The following is a 22,004-nucleotide window of genomic DNA, read 5'->3' on the forward strand; positions in this document are numbered from 1 at the left end:
TCCATTGAAAATGGCTTCTCCGTGTGAACCAGGAAGTACTGAACCAGCATGGAAGTACTGAACCTGCTTCTTCATGTGGCTCTGGGCACTGGCAACCCACGCTATGCCACTGCAGTAGGCAGTGTTGGCCACCACCTTGGATGGCTTTAAAAGAGGATTATACAAATTCGTGGAGGAGGAAAGGGCTGTCGATGGCTACTAGCTGTGATGACTGCGCTCTGCCTCCATAGCTGGAGGCAGAAATGCCTCTGAGTAGCAGTTGCTGGAAACTACAGGAAGGGAGAGTGCTCTTGTGCTCAAATCCTTCTTGCCGGTTTCTTACAGGCATCTGATTGTCACCTGAGAGAACAGGATGCTGGACTGGATGGGCCCCTGGCCTGACCCAGGAGGCTCTTCTTGCGCTATTTTGTTCTAATTTCTGTAATGGATATTGACTGCTAACAGCAGAGCTGGGTATCCTGGTCTTGTGTGCATTCCCACTTTACAAACAGTTGGTAGTGTGGCCAAACAGTCCCAACCTATCATATGCAGTGTTCTGCATGTGCCCAGTCTTTTGCAATGTGCAAGGAATTCTTGGAAGCCTGAAGGAAATCCCTCAATATCATAGTGGAAACATATTGTTATGAAGGTTGCATGCCTTCCTAATCTCTGCCAAACGATAGCAAAATTCCAGGGGGTTCCAGGCGCTCACCCAGGATTGTGTTTCTGTTGGGAATTCAAGGCACAGTGGAGGCTAGTGTCTTTAAGAAATATGGTTTATTTTACACATATTTACACCTAAAGTCTTCAGTGGTGGGGGAGCAGAATGTTACACCCCAAGAGTGTCTCTCATTGCCCCTCTCTTAGCTTCAGCAAGCTGGGGTCCAAAGCAGCAGTCGGTCATGGCTCCCAGTCTCTCAGGGCAGCCTCTTCCAGCCAGTGCCAAGATGGTTCTGCCCTTCAGTCCCCACATGGAGTTCTGCCTACCTCCCCCTCCTTGTCCCCATAACACCTTGCCCATCCCTCTGTGTAAAAGGACACTTTCCCCCTGAGGGCACAGCCTGCCTCCTCTCCTGTTTCCAATCCTAAACCTTTCTCTGCTCATGGTGACCATGGCAACTCTGTTTTGCACAGACCCAAGGATCCTTCTTTGATGTGTAGGTAACTGGCCATTGTTTGATAATGGCTTGCATACATCCAGCCTGGTCAGGCTAGTTTTCATAGGCTAGTCCCATAATTTCTGTGTTTGGCACAGTTCAGGAGAACTGCTGCAGCCTGAATTTTCCCTTCAATATCCCAAATATTATCACTTATTAATTTCTAACATTCATTAACTTTAGCTGTTATGGGTGCCCTTGTACATTACCCCAGATCTGCAACAGTATTAGGAGTTGAAGGAATGCCCAACCTCTGTGGGTCCTGTTGTGTCTCGTTAACATAGCTTTGCATGGATGTGATCACCACTGGGTCACACTGCTGGCACATATTTCCTGTGTCATCATTTGAGTGTTCCAATCATCTGAGATGACTAAGAAATATGGAATGGCTAGTCTGAAATATTAAAATTACTAGTCAGCCACATAAAAGAATGAAGAGGATTTGGAAACAGGTTGTGACAACACAATTCTAACATACCTAGGCTGAGTACACACCAGAATGTTAATGAGCCCATGGGTTGCACAAATAGGATTCTGTTTGAGTGCATGTTCGTTTGCACCCCCGGGCGCTTACAACTGAATTCTATCTCAATGTTTTCTGTCCACACTAGTGAGTGGCACTTGATAGGATGCATCCGCAGTGTGTTTTGTCCCCTCCCCTCCCCACCTTCTCTGTGTTCCAGAAACCTACCGGCCATGGTGGGCATGTGTTTGTATGCAGCTAATTTATTCATTTGTCTTAGCTACAAGTTTTCCAATATACCACACTCAACATGCCTCCCCAGCAGAAGTAGGCAATAGATGGCACTGAGTAAAACTTCCCCATGCACTTAATGCCATTACCAGCAGACACACAAGGTGTTCCAGTATACCCAGAGTTGGGTGACATGCAGTTTTATGTTGAGTCCCCGCCCCCTTACCACATTATCGGCAGATCAGGAAAATCAGAATTGAATGAGGGTAAAGTGTGGGCCCAGAGGATTGGAGAAGATCAGTCTACATCCCAATCCCAAAGAAGGGCAGTGCCAAAGAATGCTCCAACTACTGCACAATTGCACTCATTTCACACGCTAGCAAGGTTATGCTTAAAATTCTACAAGGAAGGCTCAAGCAGTATGTGGACCGAGAACTCCCAGAAGTGCAAGCTGGATTTCTAAGGGGCAGAGGAACCAGAGACCAAATTGCAAACATGTGCTGGATTATGGAGAAAGCTAGAGAGTTCCAGAAAGACATCTACTTCTGCTTCATTGACTATGCAAAAGCCTTTGACTGTGTTGACCACAGCAAACTATGGCAAGTTCTTAAAGAAATGGGAGTGCCTGATCACCTCATCTGTCTGCTGAGAGATCTCTACAGTTAGAACTGGATATGGAACAACTGATTGGTTCAAAATTGGGAAAGGAGTACGACAAGGCTGTATATTGTCTCCTTATTTAACTTACAGGCAGAATTCATCATGCAAAAGGCTGGACTGGATGAATCCCAAGCCGGAATTAAGATTGCTGGAAGAAATATCAACAACCTCAGATATGCAGATGACACAACCTTGATGGCAGAAAGTGAGGAGGGATTAAAGAACCTTTTATTGAGGGTGAAAGAGGAAAGCGCAAAATATGGTCTGAAGCTCAACATCAAAAAAACGAAGATCATGGCCACTGGTCCCATCACCTCCTGGCAAATAGAAGGGGAAGAAATGGAGGCAGTGAGAGATTTTACTTTCTTGGGCTCCATGATCACTGCAGATGGTGACAGCAGCCATGAAATTAAAAGACGCCTGCTTCTTGAGAGAAAAGTAATGACAAACCTAGACAGCATCTTAAAAAGCAGAGACATCACCTTGCCAACAAAGGTCCATATAGTTAAAGCTATGGTTTTCCCAGTAGTGATGTATGGAAGTGAGAGCTGGACCATAAAGAAGGCTGATCACCGAAGAATTGATGCTTTTCAATTATGGCACTGGAGGAGACTCTTGAGAGTCCCATGGACTGCAAGAAGATCAAAACCTATCCATTCTTAAGGAAATCAGCCCTGAGTGCTCACTGGAAGGACAGATCCTGAAGCTGAGGCTCCAATACTTTGGCAACCTCATGAGAAAAGAAGACTCTCTGGAAAAGACCCTGGTGTTGGGAAAGATGGAGGGCACAAGGAGAAGGGGATGACAGAGGATGAGATGGTTGGATAGTGTTCTCGAAGCTACCAGCATGAGTTTGACCAAACTGCAGGAGGCAGTGGAAGACAGGAGTGCCTGGCATGCTCTGGTGCATGGGGTCATGAAGAGTCGGACACGACTAAACGACTAAACAACAACAACAAAGTGTGGGACTTCCGGGGTGGCGCCATCGGTAATGGCGGATTCCCTCTGATCCGGAGGGACTGGCTCCACGGAAAACGGGTCTGTTCTGCTACGGCGAAGTGGGGACCCTTCAAAAAATCACAGGCAGATGAAGCCTGTGACCATGGGACTCGGCGGGCACCTTTCGCGCCCCCCCCAATTCGTAAAGGAACCCAATTACGGGCTCTGGAGCGAAGTGCTGAGAGTCAACTGCTTCTTCCGTGGAGAGAAGCCGCACAGCCATTGCCGGAGAGCACTACCTTTTTCCTGGGACAATTTGGCTACAAAAACAACTACCCGTGAGCAGATTAAATTTGGACAATTGGACTTTAAACAACGATCTGTGAGAAGAATGGAAAATTGCATTAAGAAATTCCTCTTAATTTGGCACTGAAGCGCGAAGGTCTAAACAGGAAGTCAGCCTTCTGTTTCTTGTAGATAGATTAAAGCAAAGACATGGCAAACTAGAGTTTAGAAAATCGTTTGTAAAGGATCAACTTTCATCATCTAAAACTACTGAACCCCCTTCGGAAGCAGGAGAAGAGGGGGGATTTTTTTCGGATTGTTTAAACCTGCAGAAGAGAGTATAAAGAAAAGTAATTTTCCACCGTCTTGAACCTGGGAGCGGGGTGTCAGGACAGACGTTTTTGGGAAGTTCATTGACTATAGACAAATGTTTTTGACAGACAGTTAAAAGAAGAGAAACATAGTGATTCCATTGTTCTCTTTCGCATTCTAAAGGAACAAATATTGACAAAATATCTGAAAAAGGAAACTTTGTTTTTAGATCTGCTGTTAAAAAAAGAAAAGAAAAGAGATTGATACAAATAGAAGTTCTTCCCCTAGAGGGAGCTTGTGAAACTGTTATTAAATTTGAACTGGGGAGCTTCGCAGCTGCAAACAGATTAAGATCGTGGGAACAGACTTCTGACCTTGCATAACAATGTATTCAGAGGCTCTGGTGCGTGCTTTCTGCAAGACAAGTGCTTTATTGGAACAGTTACATGAGAAGACGGATTTGATGACTGTTGCGATTAGAAATTTTGGACAGGTAGTGGGTATCTATATAGAGCCCACCCAGGAATCAACTCAGGAGTGTGCTCTGACAGATCAGATGAGGGAGGAGGTTGTTGCTGGACCTCGGGTGGCAGAGGTGGAGGGAGCTGTGGCCCAGCAGGAACATGAGTTGTTGGATCTGACAAATGAACTTGGAAAAAGCCAGATTTGGAGAGATAGAGTTTTGTTTGGCTGGGAGATGGGGGGCTGGATAGACCCCCCTATGCAGGGATGTCTTGACTTTTCATGTCTGGCAATGGGCCGTGAGGAGTTTGGGGTTGTGGGGGTCCTCAACTCTGGAGGGACCTTGAAACACGCTTTTAAATACCACATGGAGTTCAGTGTGGACTATGGAAAAGGGGCTGATCTGTCGAGAAGGGACAAAAATACTGTTAAGTTGGAGTTTCCACGAGTGAAAGGACCAGGAGACAAAGTAAAGTACAGGTATAAATATGAAGAAGATCTGCGGAAGGGACATGGAAGAGACTTAAGGGCCTCGGACATAAGATTACCAGGTTAATGAACTAGATGGATGGGATAGAAAGGACTGACAAAACCCGGGACCAGGAGGAAGAGACGTTGGATGAAGATTGGAAGAAAGTTTTAATTTTTTTTAATTTAGGATTGTTTTGTAAAATTAATGAGTATTAGAAAAATGTTGGAACGAAATTATTTGGCTTTAGCAGAAATGTTAAAAAGAACTATGCAAGAATATGTTATGGTTATGAGAAATTGGTATAAATAAGATTTAAGTTTTAAGTTTTAGGGTTTTTATAGTAAGATAAGGTTCAAATAGATTAAGGTAATTTAATGACAGAATATTATGAAAAATGGGAAGGATTTGCTGTGATAATTAATAACTAGAATACAAAAAAGGGCGATGTGAGGAGGTCGATGAAATAAGGTAATGATAGTTAAGGATTTGAGAATATTGGATCTGTTTTTAAATTTTTGTGGTTTATTTTTGTTTTTTGATTTTGATGTGTTATGTGTTTTGGTTTTGCTTTTTGCTTTTGCTTTTTATTGATTTGTATTGTTTGATTGCTGTTTGTTTTTCCCTTGTTTTTTTTCTTTGTCTTTTTGTTTTTTCTGTAATTTTAAAATGCTTAATAAATATCATTTTAAACAACAACAACAACAACAACAACAAAGTGTGGGCTGCCACTTGGGTGAGAATGTCATGTAGATGTCTTGAAGAACATGTACCTGAGGGATGCACAGAATCCACTATAAAGTGATGTTTGTATACAGTCCTACTCAGAAGTAAAACTCATGTAGTTCAATGGGGCATGCTCCCAGACAGTGGCAGACTGTAAGGTACCACTGTCTGGGGTAGGCGCGCAGGGCGCTCCCCTGAGTGAGGGACGCACTTGTGCGCCGCAACCCAGTAGAAGAGTCCACTCCAGGTCAGACCTTGGTCAGCTCCCTCATGCGCTGGAGCCAGGCTCCAATGAAGGAGCGTGTTGTGGGGGCACCTGGTTGCACCCCTCCCAATATTGCACCCAGAACCGCGGGGGCCCTCAGCTCCCCCACACCATGCCATTGCTGCCAGACAAGTGGGTATAACATGGCAGTCTGAATCTGGAGGATGTTGTGGCTATCAGCTTGGATGACTTTAAAAGTGGTTTAAACCAATGAATGGAAACCAGTCATGATGGCTGCATATTATTATCTCCAGTATGCAAGGCATTAGGTCTTTGTTGCTGAGGTTGCCCTCATGTCCTGCTTGTGGGCTTCCCTTTGGCACCTGACTGGCCACTGTGAGAACAAGAGGGCTAAAGGGGCCTTTGTCTGATCCAGCAGGTCTCTTCTTATGTTCCTAAGCCTTCACATGAAGACAAAACCAGTTGCCAGGAAAGCGCCAAACTCTTCCCTGAACCACCTGTCCCTCACTCTTTTTTCAAGAAATGTAACAAGGCACCAATTTCCTGAGGCAACCATGTTCGTCTGTCCAGGCAAATCATGTAGCAGTTCCATATCTAACAGACTGATTACGGCACAAGCGTTGATGGTCTTACAGTGTAATTCCTAACATGTCTACTCAAAACCAAGTCCTATTAAACTGAGTGGGGGCTTACACCCAGGTGGGTAAGGCTAGCGTTGCAGCCTAATTTATATACTGTGTTAGAGAGGGAGATTCATAAAACAATGAAGGCAAGAAACCATCTCTGACAGTTCTATGCAAAGCTCATCTTGCATGCAAGATAAGAACAAAACGACCAGTACACACTGCAGTCTTTCTGATGGATTTACTAGTTGCAATGGGAAGGAAACTCACACGAACCTGATGGAAGCCATATTTAAATAGCATCCAATTTGGTGATAAATTAGAGCCCAGCAGCTTCTCTTTGTGGTCTTTTTTTTGCCGAAGAACTCAGGTCATCAGCAGGAGAGACTGTAATGTTTTCCTACTGGTTCTGAATGTCACACTTTAGGGAGGTCAAGTGTTGTGTTCATTTATCCTTTTGCATAAGGTAGCCCTGTGTCTCTCCATTCGCTGTGCTGAATGACTCTGCCAGAGCCCCTTGCTCCACAGCTCTCATTTCTCTTCTTCTTTGATTCTCTTTGTCTCTGACAAATGCAAATCCTTCCTCTCTGCGTGCCAGGTTGTTAGTCCTTGGGCTTTTTCATGAATTACACTAAAAGTGCCTTGCGTGGCGAGTTCCCACCCCCACCAGGATAAATAAAGACACGAGACACCATAGTTTAAGGTTAAATGGGCGAATTAGGCCACAACTTTATTGAATTCAGGAATGAGAGGCATTGGCTTAGGCATTGGTCCTAACGACTATCCGGCTCCAGCCCATTTGCTGGAGACACGGGGAAGGGTTAACACTATATCGGGGGAGTCTCCCGCCGAGGCACGTCGACTAGGAGCTCCCCCGGGTCACCACTCGGGGGCGTGCCTTTGGCCCACACCTCCATAGGCTTCGGACAGGGCCACGCCCCCCGGAGTCCTTTAAGGGACCACCCTTCGCTCACTGGGGGGAAGTGATGGCGTTCCTCCCCCCCACATCCTCTTAACCCCTTCTTACCAATGCCTACCGCCAATGCCGAAGAGTTGTGATGAGTTGCTATGAGGTAGGCGAAAAACCAAATGGCTGTAAATTGCCAATTGGGAAAAATTCCTACCATGCCCCATGCGGCGACAGACCGAAGTCCATAGCAAAGTCAGAGACCTACCTAAAGGGAGGGAGGGCGGGAAAACATGGGGGCTAGGTGGCGAAAAGAGGGTGAGCCCCCTCTGCGCCGGCCCTAAATAGGGCAGACATGGCCGGGATTCCCCTGCTCTTGCGGGGGCTGAAACCAGCCCCCGCTCACGTGGGGGCTGGGCGTGAAGCCCGCAACCCCACCTCCTGGGCAGGCCGGAAGTGGCTTTGTAGTTTGGCATGTGTCACTTGTGAACATTGTTGTTGGAGCACTGAAAGCAGAGGAGAGCTACATTCTAGACTAGTAGTTCCCAAACATTTCTTTTTTTGGCAACAGATCACTCCCAAATTGCTGAAGGTCTTAGCAGGCTACTTAATTATTTTTCTGCCTGATGTAGCAATTGTAATGTACTGTGCTACATGCAAGATGCTTTTAAAGTTGTTGTTTTTTGCTTTTTTCTATTGTATTATACTCTATTACAATTTGAATACCACAGGATTCAAAGTGTAATTCAACAAAGTGTGATATAATAAATAAATGAAGCAATTAATACAATTAAAAATTGTAATTAATTATTACAATTAAAAATACAATTAAAAATCAATATGAATATATAATGTGATGGATCCCACTTTTAGCAGCACTTTACGCGCACATAAACAAAACAGCAAAATTTCCCTCAAGCTGGAGCTCTGCGTTGATTGTATTAATACATAAGAAAGGCCCACGTACAGAGCCGAGCAACTTTAGGCCAATCAGCCTGCTAAATGTCATTGGGAAGATTTACTCGGGGTACCTGCTAAACAAACTATCGAAATGGATGGAGGATGACAATATCATTGCCGATGAACAGGCGGGTTTTCGCCCTGGAAGATCTACCATAGACCAAATATTAACCTTGAATCATCTGGCGGAAAAGTATGCCGGTAAAGCCCCAAAGGTTCTTCATGTGGCTTTCATTGACCTTAAGCAGGCATTTGATCGAATCTCTAGGAAGCAGCTATGGACAAAACTGGCTGCTACAAAGATCGTCGTCTCCTTCATCTGATTATCAGCCTCCATACAAACACCTTTCTGAGAATCAGGCTAGACAATAAAGGCCTAGTCTCCAACCCTGTTACCACCACTAGAGGGGTAAGACCCATTGGCCCCAGCATTGTTTAATTTTTACATTAACTCACTGGTGACTCACATGGCCAACGATGCTTTCCACCCCCCCCCCCCCAAATTAGCAGGCCGATCTCTGAATGTTCTTCTGTATGCGGATGACGCCGCACTCCTTGCTAGATCCCCTATTGGACTGAGGAGAATGCTGCAAGCTCTACATGAATACTGTGATCAGCATGAGCTCCAACCCAACTATGCTAAGACCAAGATCATGGTCTTCTCTGCCCGACCGAGACTCCATCGATGGTCGATGAACGGGATCCCCTTAGAGCAGGTTAACTGCTTTAAATATCTGGGACAAGTAATACGGTCAAATAGGTCTTTTGTGGCTCATAGAGACTATATAACAACCAACGCATCTAAAGCAGCCATCCAGATTAGATCCCTATATGCTAAGAATCAGGCTCAATCAGTGAAGATAGCCTTGAGACTCTTTCAAATGAAAGTCCTCCCCCTTCTTTTGGTGGGCATTTCTTTAGGCTCCCATAGGGATTTTTTGAAACTGGATTCTATCCAAACGCGATTCCTTTTTTTTTTTTTTATAAAATTTTTATTGGTTTTACAAGAGTTTTTATAACAAACAAACATAAAAGAAAAACAGACAAACAAACAAATATAATTTCAAAATGTCCTTTCATAAACTTCTTTCCTCGGACTTCCCCATACCTCCCCTTTCTGCATCCTCATGTCCAAATTTTATAGCAACTTATAAATGTTTTTTCCCATCCTAATTCATCATAGTCCTTTCTTAATCTAATCTTATATTACTGCAACCCTTTCTCTCTGTAAAATCTCGACATTCTAAACTTCATCAAGTTTATAATAGTTCTTAAGATAAATCTTAAATTTCTTCCAGTCTTCTTCCGCAGTCTCCTTTCCCTGGTCACGAATTCTGCTCGTCATTTCCGCCAATGTCATATAGTCAATCACTTTCATCTGCCATTCTTCCAAGGTGGGTAAATCTTGTGTCTTCCAATACTTTGCGATCAGTATTCTTGCTGCTGTTGTTGCATACATGAAAAAAGTTCTATCCTTTTTTGGCACCAGTTGGCCGACAATGCCCAAGAGAAAGGCCTCTGGTTTCTTAAGGAAGGTATATTTAAATACCTTTTTCATTTCATTATATATCATCTCCCAGAAAACCTTAATCTTCGGGCATGTCCACCAAAGATGATAAAAAGTACCTTCAGTTTCCTTACATTTCCAACATTTGTTATCAGGCAAATGGTAAATTTTTGCTAGCTTAACTGGGGTCATGTACCACCTATAGACCATTTTCATCACATTTTCCTTTAAAGCACTACATGCCGTAAATTTAATACCAGTGTTCCACAACCTTTCCCAGTCAGCAGACATAATATTATGACCAATGTCCTGTGCCCACTTAATCATAACTGATTTAACTGTTTCGTCTTGTGTATTCCATTTCAACAGCAAGTTATACATTCTTGACAAATTCTTAGTATTGGGTTCTAACAATTCTGTCCCAAACGCGATTCCTTAGAGCCATCCTTAGTATTCCCCCCTCGGTAGCGGGTGCGGTTATGAGATTAGAGGTCGGCTGGCAAGCTCTACGGCATGTGGCCTTGAAGATGAAGCTTTGTTTTAAACCAGTGGGTATTGCCCCCTTGATACTGAGGGACGATTTCCAATCATCGTGGGAAAGGGAGGTCACTAACGAGGTTCAATCCTGCGGATTGTCTCACCTTTACCTTGAGTCTATGACGTACAATCAAGCTAGAGCTGTGATCTCCCGGAGACTGAGTGACATTGCCAGACAAGAGGACATAGCCCAGGTAAAACCAGGGATGTTCCTAGGGGACCAGATTTATCGGATCATACCAGCCCCCTACCTTGCAGAAATTCACTATGTGGAATACCGTAGACTTCTTACAGCGGTTAGATTAAATGTCCTTGACTCTGCGATATTGTGGGGAAGGTACAGGGGAGTACCATACGCCCAGAGAACCTGTCATTGTGCCATGGGTGTGGTTGAGTCCACTGAACACATTCTTTTGACTTGCCCTTCTTATGAAGAGCTTAGACAAACTTTTATAGACCCACTCCTATGTCAATCTAGCTTCCTACCCGGAGAAAACCAGGTTTTACACTTGCTGAATAACGTCACTAGAGCTATACCTTCTTTGGTGGCCAAATTTCTTTTTTTAGCTTTTAAGCGTCGCAAGACTATAATTGACTGTATTGATATGGGGCTATCTGTTTAGCCCATTTTAGTGTTGACTAAGTTCTAAAATCTTCCTGGAGTTTTTAACTGTGTACTGACAAATGTATTTTTTTTACTGACGGTCGAATAAAATGATTGATTGATTGATATAATGTGATGGGTATGACCTCTTCTGTCTTCAATCAGAAATTCACAGACCACTAGAAAGAAGTTCATGGACCACTGCTGGACCACAGTTTGAGAACTTCTGTTTTAGCTAGTGTGCTTTTTTGTTCCAAGAGGATAAATAATGCAAATGAGTCATCTGGGTATGCAAACAGATTGTTAGCAACAGGTGTATTTTTTTAAAAAAATAAATGCTGGATTTTCCATGGATTAAATGGGGAAGGGGAATTGGTTGGCACCCATTTGCCTCAGGAGACAATGGAGGAGTGTGCCTTTGGGTATGAAGTCAAACTGTTGGAAGGTTGCAGCGCCTGCTGTGGCTGTGGCGACCAATGCGGGAGAGATTTTGTTTTGTTGCAGTTGGGGCAGATGAAGGTGTCCAGTTGTGCTGCTGCACATGCACCAGGGCGTTTCTTCTCTCTGCGCTCATCCCAGTGGTCTTTCCTCCTCTGGATACACAACCTGACTGACTGTCTCCAGGTGGTGGGTTGCCTGCAATGGAGTCTCACAGGGCAGGGTGCACGAGCAGCTCCAATTCCACAATAAATGCCCATCTGGAAGTACTCTAAAGATATATTTGTATCTAAGTGCTATTTAGGCCAAATGTGATAATCAAAGACGGTGTGTGTAAGACAGAGTTTGCAGAGTCTGTTGCTCAGCAGATGTTGTTAGATTGCAATGCCCACCATCCCTGGCCATTGTTATGTTGGTTGAGGCTGATGGGCGTTGTAGCCAAAGAACATCTGGAAGGCCGCAGTTCCCCACCCCACTGCATCCCTGGTGCAAAAGAAAACTTATGTAGCAAACTCATTCTCCAAGGATGGATCTTTATGCAGACAAAGCAGCAGCACTTATCGGCAAGTAGGAGGTATCAGCAGACTTAAGAGGACACCAATATTTGAAGACTTATAATTATTTAAATAGAATAGAGGGACCCTCCAAAACAGCCCCATGATGACGGGCGTACTCAGTAGCCCCAAAAAACAGAGTGTCTGTTGGGCAGAGGAAAAACAGAAAAAAGTCAAAGTGAAATGGAACAACGCCTGGCTGGCTGACTCCCTGAGCAGCATCCATTCAAACGGCAACATTTTGTTGCAGATCCCACTTGTTGAGGCTAAAAGTGAACACACAAGTTATAGGTGCATTTAAATCGATTGATTTCAGTGGGGCTCAGTTCTGCATTGGATGTAGACCATAATGTCTGCTCTAGACCTGCCTTCCCCAGTCTGATGAACTCCAGATGTTGAGGGTGAAGCTGATGGGAGTTGTAGTCCAATGAAGAGCAGCAAGTTGGAGAGCGCTGCTCTGGGCGATGCGCTGCAGAATTATTTATACAAAATAAACCTCGCCCCGCATAATCGATCACAAGAGGCGGCGAGCAATGCCGGTCCACTTTGGGGACCAGCCACACCCCCCCCCTATTTTATTGCGGGGAGAGCGGATTGTGATGCGAAGCGTCCCTGGGCGCCTCTGGCTCGCCTGCCCCTTCGGGACTCCCTTTCGCGTCGCCCAGCGGCCCTGCCCGGCTCGCCTCCCTCCCTCCGGGCGCTCCGGCGCCGAGAGACTGCGGAGCTGCGCGCTGCCTTGCGCGCTCCCTCCCTCCCTCCCTCCCTCCTGCGCTCGCGCCTCTCGGCGCAGTCATTGGCTGCAGCCCTGGATGCTGCGCAGGCTGAGAGCGGATTGGCCGAGAGGAGCCGGGCCGGATCCGGGGGCGCCTTGCCTGCCTGCCTGCCTGCCTCCCTCGCCGGCTGCGGAGCCTCGGAGTCCTGGCTGGCTCTGCGCGGCGCCTGCTGGAGTCGCCGGATCGGGCTGCGCTCTCGCGCTCTCCGCGCGCCTTCCTGCTCCGGCCGGGCAGCAGCTGCGGGATCCCGCCGAGTTCTTGCGGGGGAAGGCGCTTCGGGCCAGGCTCGCTCTCGCCCTCTCGGGCTCCCCGCGCAGCCGCCACCACGTTGACTTCCCAGAGGTCCGGGGTCTCCTGCGGAGCCAGGTAGGACGGCCATCCTCCGGGAGAAGCCTAGGCGCGGAAGGGAGGGCGTCGCCGAACCCAGGCGCCCTGCCTTTCCTGCCGGCTCCGCTCATTCCGTTTCTTGCCCGCCTGCCCTTCCCGGAGCTCGAGGCGGCGCCCGGCCCTCCTTTCCCCCTGCAGCAGCAGCAGCCCGGTGAGGCGCCGGAGGGGTTGCCGGGCGAGAGCAGAGGCGGGAGGCGCAGGTTCCCGCCTGGCTCCCGCGATGCCCCTGGGCCAGGCGCTGCCTCTCCGGAAAGGCTTCTCGCGCAGGCAAACTGCGGGGCTGAGAGGAAAGGCAGGAGATCCATGTAACAAACACAAATGAAGAGCAAGTCAAGCTCCCTGCCCCAAAGAGATTCCAGTCCAGTCATCCACAGGCCAGCAGTGTAGGAGGGGAGAGCAGAGGGACACAGCTCAGTGGGTAGAGCAGGAGTCTCCTAATCTGAGGGTTTGGGGTTCAAGCCCCACGTTGGGCAAAATATTCCTGCACTGCAGGGGCTTCGACTAGATGAGCCTCAGGGTCCCTTCCAACTCTGCAGTTTTATGATGCTTCTCTGACAATGACTCCCGTCAAAGCCTCAAGCAACTCACTTCATCTTCTCAGGGGACACATTTCGCCAAGCCGCATGGTTTCCCCCTTTAGAGTAAAGGCTAAAGGCACCTCCAGGCAGCAGGACTTTTCTCCTCTGCTGATGGGGTTGGGGGGGGGAATGTTTGCTCTGGAGAATTAATGGATCTCGGGGTGGGAAATGCTGTAGGAGTGACACACTGCTTCAGCAGGGAGCTCCCCTCTCAAAAACAAACCCATATATTGTAGGACAGGCAGCAGGAACCTGGTCCAAACAATGAGACCAGATAGGCAGGACACAGATCCTGTCAGCCGATTCCTCCTCACTTTGGAATCTACTTAATGAAGGCAACTGGACCTGTCAGACTGAATTTCACTGTCCCGAAGGGGATGACCTTCCTTCACTCCCACAGCTCCGCCAAACACGGGGAAACCACCAAGAACTTCAGCTAGGTTCTTGCAAACAAGGAGCAGATGATGTTGCAAGAATAATAAAGCAGAGGGCTTAGGGAAAAGAAAAAGTGCGGGGATGGGGGCCACCGAGGCCACACGGATGGAGCCTGCTGGTGCTTGTCTGGCTTTGTGAGCCGGTCTGTGTTTCAGATGGGTTTTTGGTATATGCAGATTCAAGTGATTGTATGTGCATGCACAAGTCTGGGGCTCTAGACAAGGAGTCGGAGAGCATGAGTACACACCACTTGCATGCATAGGCAAAATGTGTGTCGCAGTGAAAATGTGAAGTCAACTTATTCCATGCACAGTCAGATGAGTGTGCATTACATGCTGGCTTAAGTGTTTTATAACTATCCACCTGAGTACTTGTGGGAACAGATTTTAGAAGTAGGGAAGAGGTTTAGAGGCAGCACAAACAGCAATAAGTCCCAAGTTTAATCAGTGGCGTAGCGTGGGGGGTGCAGGGGGCCCCGGCCGCACCGGGTGCAACATCTGGGGTTAGGGCAAATCCACGGGTTAGGGGGCGCAAATCCACGGGTTAGGGGGCGCAAATTACTTGCCTTGCCCCGGGTGCTGACAACCCACGCTACGCCACTGAGTTTAATTCCTGACATCTCCAGGGAGGACTGGGAAATATCTCTGTCTGAAAACCCAGAGAGCTGCTGCCCATTGGATCAGTGATGTGATTTGGTGTAAGGCAGATTCTTGTGTTCCTACGTAGAGCCAGTGTGGTGTTGGAGTGTTGGACTAGGATTAAAAAAACCTGGGTTCAAATCTCCAGTCTGTTATGAAGCTCAGTCAGTCTCATTCAGCTGCGCTTACCTCGCAGGGTTGTTGTAAAGTGAAAAGGCATGTGTGGGGGGTGAGTAGAATATAAGAAACTTGGAATATAAATATAAAAAATAAATCAAGGGTTTATGTGTAGGGAAGATGTGATTTTAAAAGGGCATTTTGAATGAAGGCATATGTAGAATAATTAGGATCTTATTTATTCATATTTTTCGATCTGCCTTATTAAAAAAACTCAAGCTTAGTATTTCAACATTTAGGTCAGAAGGAACTTGTATGTACAGTGGTACCTCTGGTTGCAAATGGGATCTGTTCTGGAGGCTCGTTCGCAACATGAAAAGCCCGCAACCTGAAACGCCATATCGGCGCAGGTGTGCGGTGCAATTTGGTGCCTGTGCGCATGTGCGAAGCACGATTTAGCACTTGTGTGCATGCGCAAGCGGTGAAACCCGGAAGTAACCCTTTCCGGTACTTCTGGGTCGCTGCAGGACGCAACCTGAAAAAACGTAACATGAAGCAAATGTAAAATGAGGTATTCTTAAATGATTTTATTTCTTTAAGTGGATACAATAATGCTAATTAAGATCTTATGTCACTCTGATGTGTGTGCCTAGCTGTAACAGTACACATGAAATGGTATTGTGGGGACATGCAGGGTTGCGCATGACTTGCACATAATTATGGGAATTCATAAGTAAGCAGAACTATGAGGAAGTTACGCGATCAACCAAGAGAGAAAGTGTCTGCTTGAGACTGTGAAATATGTGTGCCGACATATTTGCAAGTGCGTTATCATGAGTGGGTGTGAAAGTATGGACATTTACATTAGCATAAGCAGGGCTGCTTATGTGTATGACTTTGCTCGGGGAGTAGTGGATGAGCGTGCAAGGTTCTTAATGTGTACGTGGACATTATTTGGATGTAGGGCATTCAAGTACACATTGAATATGGGCACAAAGCTATTGCTGCAGGCAGTGCAAGATTCCAGGGGTTCCATCACTCATCCGGGGTTTGTGTTTCCTTTGGGAAATGAGGCACAGCAGAGACTGTGGTGTCTTTATGATATATGGTTCTGTTACACATATATACAAACCTATATGGAGAGAGTACAGAGCTTTAACATCCCAAAAAGGGCTTATTTCTTCCATAGACTCAGCCTTGGATTCAAGTAATTTCGTTGTCCCCGAAGGGGGCAATGACAATAAAGATATTATTATTATTTTTTAACATAAATCAAACATTGTGCTCTGCCTCTCTGACTTTACAGAGAAGCTCAACTGCAACTCTGGCTTTGTCCTTCTAACTATCTAAGAGCTGGAGGAGGGGCCCAACTCAGTTGTCATCTGGCACAGGGTCCCCTCTCCTTTGCTCTCTTAATGGCCCATTTCCTTTCTGTTGCTCTCCCATAATGGCCCATCACCCAGGCAATTGCCTTTGTTCTTCTGTAATGGCCCATCACTCAGGCAAAAACACAGAAAACTAGCCTGGCTGATATTTTAACCCTTGCTGGGTCCAGGGGCTCAGGACCAGTCTGGCACCCACAAACTCATTACCCTGTATTTCATAATATGGGGTATGGGTGTGTGAATCTGAATGTGCAGAGGGGTATTTGCAGAGCCAGCATGTTGGTCACATGCTGAGAGGGTGTTGGTCACCATCCGAGGGCCAGAGTAGATGTGACATTTGTCATAAGATCTTAAGAACAGCCCTGCTGGATCAGGCCAAAGGCACATCTCGCCCCACAGTCAGGGAATACCGGGTGGGGGGCCCTCCAGCGTGCTTCTTTCCTGCTTGCAGGCTTCCTATAAGCACCTGACGCCCAGTGGTGCAAGTAGCACACAACCATGATATCTGGTAGCCCCTTGGTACATCGCTTGAGCTTGCGCAGCTGATTTTTGTTTAACAAGTAGTTGGTGTAGAGGGACCCACAAGCCGGATTGGGACCAGGGTGTGGGGAGTCTAAGCCTTTGCCCCTGCTGTGGTCCCAGTGGGAACCAAGGCCTCCTCAGTTTTTATTTGCAGTGGGAGGGAAGCTGCAGTCAGAAACATTTAAACATTTCAGTGTAGAATAGGGGAGTAGAGTATCACAATATTTATTTTTATTTGCAGAATATGGATAGATATATTTTCAAATCCCCTTTTAAAGCAGGGGGAGGTGATGGGCACCAAATTTAGTGACTTTAAAGGGGAATTAGACAAATCCATGAAATGTGAGATTACCAGTGGCTGCTTGCCACAACGGCTGTGTACTATGTCCAGTACAGGCAGACCCCCCTTTTACACAGGTGTTACATTCTGAGGCACCGTACATGTCAGTGAAATCATATATAATTGAAACCCAGTGAAAATTAGCCTGCAAACACTGTTTGGCACCGCCCATGCCCCACCCTTTGGGTGATGCTTCTGTGATGTGTTTATGACGTTCCTGGGTCACTTCTGGGTATGGCGCGTTGTGTGTGTACACAGTTGCACACATATTGAACAAGGGACTACTGTACTGAAGGCAGCAGGCCTCTGGATAGCTGTGCTGGGACTCACAAGTGGAGAAGTTCTTCACAGTGACCCAGGTTCAAATCCCTAATCATTTCCCCAGGACACTGTGTGGTCTTTAAATGTGTGGTAAGAACGCTCAAGTTCCACTTTCTGCACTGAAACAGGAAATAAGCATGCAGCCAGTTGTGAGGTGGTCTCTGCGAGATTTGGAGTGTGCGCCTGGACATGTGTCCATCTCTCATAAGAAGCTGCCTTGCGCAAAGTCAGGGCATTGGCCACCCTGCTCAGGACAGAATTGTCCATGCCAGGCATGTAGAACCTCGCGTCTCCTCCCATGCCCAGCCTCTGCCAAGCTGTGCTTTGCACTCCCCAAGTGATTCTTGCTTGGCTGGACTGTATCCTGGAGCTGCTAAGCATGCCATTTGCCTGCCTCGATGGAGGACCCACAGATTGGATGCTTAGAGGCCTCTGATGTTTGTGTGACTGGAATGGGTACATTGCGCAAAGGAAGAGGCATCCATTGGTCCACACACATTTGCCTCTGGCATGCAGCCCCTTAAAGTTGCACACTAGGGGATGTGGCTCTCAGGCCAAAGAAGAGGGATTTACTTCCACATATTGCATTTAAGATTGGAGAATTTTAGCAATCAGCAGCTTCCCCAAACCTGACTACAGCCAGCCATAGACCAAATTATCTGGGGGAGGGGGGGGGTGTGCCAGGCTGGGGAAAGGCTGGCATCTTTCTGGAAGGGAGCGAACCTGGTAGCCTCCATGGTAGAAGCTGGGGGAGATTCAGGTGTCTTTGCATGTGCATCTGAGAAAGAACCTGGCGGAAATGTGCATGTATGGTTTTGAGTCGTTATCTGCAGGGATGTGAAGGAGTTGGATTGCTGTGAGTGGGTGCATATCCACGTGGCGGTGCTTGTGAACATGTGAGTGGAGGAGAAGCATGAAGCCATGTGAGCTTGCCTGGGGGGTTGCATACTGAACCTTTTTGTTGCTGCTGTTTCCTGACAGGAGCATTTTGACCTGACCGTTATCCTGGCTCAGGTGATCGCTTTCCTGTAGATGGGTGGTCCATATTAATGGAAAGGCCCTTCACCGCTCCCTTTGGCGGCAGTCAGGCCCTCACCTCTTTGGCCTCTTCCTCTGACTCCTCTGCTTCAGCTCTGCAAACGGGAGATGAAGCTTTTTCTTGGGGAAGCTGTGCGGGCACGTCTAAAGGGAAGGTCTGGAATGTCAGAAGGGCGGTGCTGTGGGAAACACTCCAGGGACATGAGTGGGGGAACCAAGGAGTTCTGGCTTTGCTTCCTACGCCTTGCTTCAGAGACCTCCCCTTCAACTCTCCTCTCTGTGCAAGTCCTTGCTTAGCCAGGACTGCAAAATGTCTTTTATTCCATGTGACCCGCCTCAAAACTCCCACACCCCGTTCTGCTGTTCTTTATGTTGGCATGTTGACTGGGATTACAAGCAAGGCATGTTATGCTCTTCCTCTGAAAGGGATGTCTCATTTCTTGTTTTTCGAGGCATTTAAAAAAATAACTGAAGCAACAGTGATTGAAATGGCATAAATCCAACAGTTAGGGAGATGCGTTTGCCGGCCTAGGTGAGTCTGTATACAAGAAGGGGTTTGGATTAGCTTGGCTACAAGGAAAAGGCTCAAGCACCTGAAGGTTTTTTTATGACAGAGGTTTTTTTAATTTCAAAGTATCCAGAGAGAGTGACACTCCCCCCCCCCATTCGTTTCTCATAACATCTCCATTGGAGCTTATTGCTGCTGGTGTTGCTGTAGTGACATTTGTATTTCGCCTTTCCTGCAAGGACTTCATGGTGGCCTGAATGCCGCTGCTTGCGCTCTGGTGAAGTCGGCTAGGCCGAGAGGCCGTGACTGGCCCAAGGTCACCCCGGGAGCTCCATGGCTTAGAGTACAGCAAAAGGAAGGGCTTCTGGATACAGTGCACAATTAACTCAGTGGAACAAGGTGTGGGCTTTGATTAGATGGCTTTGAAGAGGATTAAGTAAATCTTGTCAACACCTGCGGTAGAACCTCCAGGTTAACAGGCAATATATCTCTGAATATCAGGCACTGGGGGCAAATGGGTTTGTCAGTTCCCCAGAGACCTCTGGCTGAATGCTTTTAGAAGCAGGTTAGTGGAGCAGGTAGACCTGTAGTTAGAAATAGTTGGGCAGTTCTTATGCCCTGAGACTATTTAATTACGGAACTGGTGTTCAAAAGTCGGGATAGCTGTCCATGCACCTAATTAAGCATCATCCCATTTGCTGTTGTTCATCCCATTTGCAGACATGCACACTTTATTTCTCTTTCATACACGTGCTTTTAGAGACAAAACAGCATTTTTGCAAACACCCACATATTCTGGCACACAGGAGAAGCTATCTTCTGGAGTGATGTCCAGGTTATGGAATTCCCTTCGCTTGGAGGCCCGATTGGTCTGCTCCTTATTGACATGTATGGACGGTTAAGAACTCTTGGTTCCATTTAGGGGTGTCAGAGAATTCTGAGGGAAATGGGAACAGAAATTGCCAATGTTTGCTTATGCATCCAATGCCCAGAATGAAAATCAATCCCATCCCTCCAGCCCCCCTAATTTGCCTGGGTGAGATAATATCATGCCAATGTGGTTTGAGTAACATGTAATTAATTATGTAATTTACGTTAGTTATGCAATTTTGCCACAGTGGATGGCAAGACTAAGAATGTTGGTTTTGGAGATGAACGGTGGCAGAAGGGAAAGAGTGCTGCAGGTGGCAAAGGCAGGACACAACGGAAACTGATGCCTTTGTACAGCCCTAGTTCCACTGCACCTTCAGTTATCTCTGCCCCAAATAACTGTATGATCCATGGGCTAGATTTAACTATAATCCAGTGTGCTACGGAAACCAGCACTCCCCCCTCCCCAGTGCAATGGGGCTTTCTCCCTCTACAAAGCAGATGCTCCAGCACTGAACAATGGCAACCTCCTGCTCAAGGCAGAGGACAAACAATATTTCATGAAGCACCGCTCTATTCTGTCTTTGTCAGGCCACACCTGGAATACTGTGTCCAGTTTTAGGCACCACAATTTATGAAGGGGATTGACAAACTGGAAGGTGTGCAAAGGAGGGTGATCAAAGTGTGGGAAAGGTTGAGAGAGTTGGGTATGCTTAGAGGAGATGGAGAGAAGATATGATAGCCATCTTCAAATACATCAGATTGATGAGGGAGCAAGCTTGTTTTCTCTTGCTTTGGAGGCTAGGACTCAAACCAATGGATTCAAGTTACAAGCAAGGAGATTCTGACTAAACATCAGGAAGAACTTTCTGACTAATTGGTGTTTGACAGTGGAATGGTCTTCCTCAGGAAGTGGTGGACTCTCCTTCCTTGGAGTTTTTTAAGCAGAGGGTGGATGGCCACCTGTCATGGACGCTTTCGCTGTGATTCCTGCATTGCAGGGGGTTGGACTAGATGACCCCTAGGGATCCCTTCCAACTCTGTTATTCTACAATTCCTAACAGATGGCTCTCCAGCCTCCTATTGGAATCCTTCCTGGAAGGAGATTATTATGCAACCTCCCTCTAATGCATCTTTCAAAAGAGAGAGAAGAGCTCTTTGCTCTTGCCAATCAATCGCTCACGCTTTGCTAAGCAACTCTTTCCCATATCCAGAATCTCTCCCAGGTTACCAGGAGCATTTTACACCCACATGCTTCCCCAGCCACGTGCTGCTTTCTGCTGCCTGAGTTAGGCCGGAATCTGATGCATCCCTTGCGCACGAGTCGCAGCCGCCTTCCTGCCACTGTCTTCCTTGGATCTGGGAGTGCTTTAGGGCAGGATCTTGGTCAGCTTGGAATTGGGGAGAGGCATGCTGCCAGGATTCCTCACCTGCTCACAGTCGAGCTGCTGGGTTGCATCCTCCCTCCCCTCCATATAGCTTTTGCATATATTCATTCACAAGTCTGTTTTTGCCCATTTCTGTGGTGTGTTTTTAATTTGCACAAAAAATCACATTTCAGTATGTATTTTTAATGGCTTTTCTCTCAAAATAAGCATTTTGATATATTCCATGAGCTGAGAACTGTGCTAGAGCATTTGGAAGAGGCAGCAGCTGGTGGGCAACCAAGTTCCACATTAGTCCAGGAGGTCCTGATCTGGTTAGTTCATATCAGAATTTACAAAGCTCAAACTTCTCAGGAATCCCTAATTACTCTATGGCAGGGTTTCCGGGTGGCACCCCCAACCCCAACCCCCCACAAATTGATTCATATACAACTGAAGAGTTGGAAGGAACCACGAGGGTCATCTAGGCCAGTCCCCTGCAATGCAGGAATCTTTTTGCCCAACGTGGGGTTCAAACCCATGACCCTGAGATTTAGTCTCGCTTGCTGTACCAACTGAGCTATGCAGTTGGCCATTCTACACTGACAGGCAACAGTTCTCCAGGGTTTCGTGGCGGGAATCTCTCTCAGCCCTACTTGGAGATTCCAGGATGGAATCCAGGACCCCCT

The 22,004-nt window shown here is 46.8% G+C and overlaps 1 protein-coding gene across 1 annotated transcript in view; it reads left to right on the forward strand.

Annotated features, from left to right (window-relative positions):
• The first annotated feature begins 13,100 nt into the window (after positions 1-13,100).
• Positions 13,101-22,004, forward strand: part of PHYHIP (phytanoyl-CoA 2-hydroxylase interacting protein) — a 56,747-nt gene continuing 47,843 nt past the window's right edge. The window contains exon 1 of the mRNA XM_082200725.1: positions 13,101-13,178. The gene's annotated coding sequence lies outside the window, so the exon portion shown is untranslated. The remainder of the gene's footprint in view (positions 13,179-22,004) is intronic.

Source organism: Podarcis vaucheri (assembly GCF_965113315.1).
Source record: "Podarcis vaucheri genome assembly, chromosome: 15".
NCBI lineage: Eukaryota > Metazoa > Chordata > Lepidosauria > Squamata > Lacertidae > Podarcis > Podarcis vaucheri.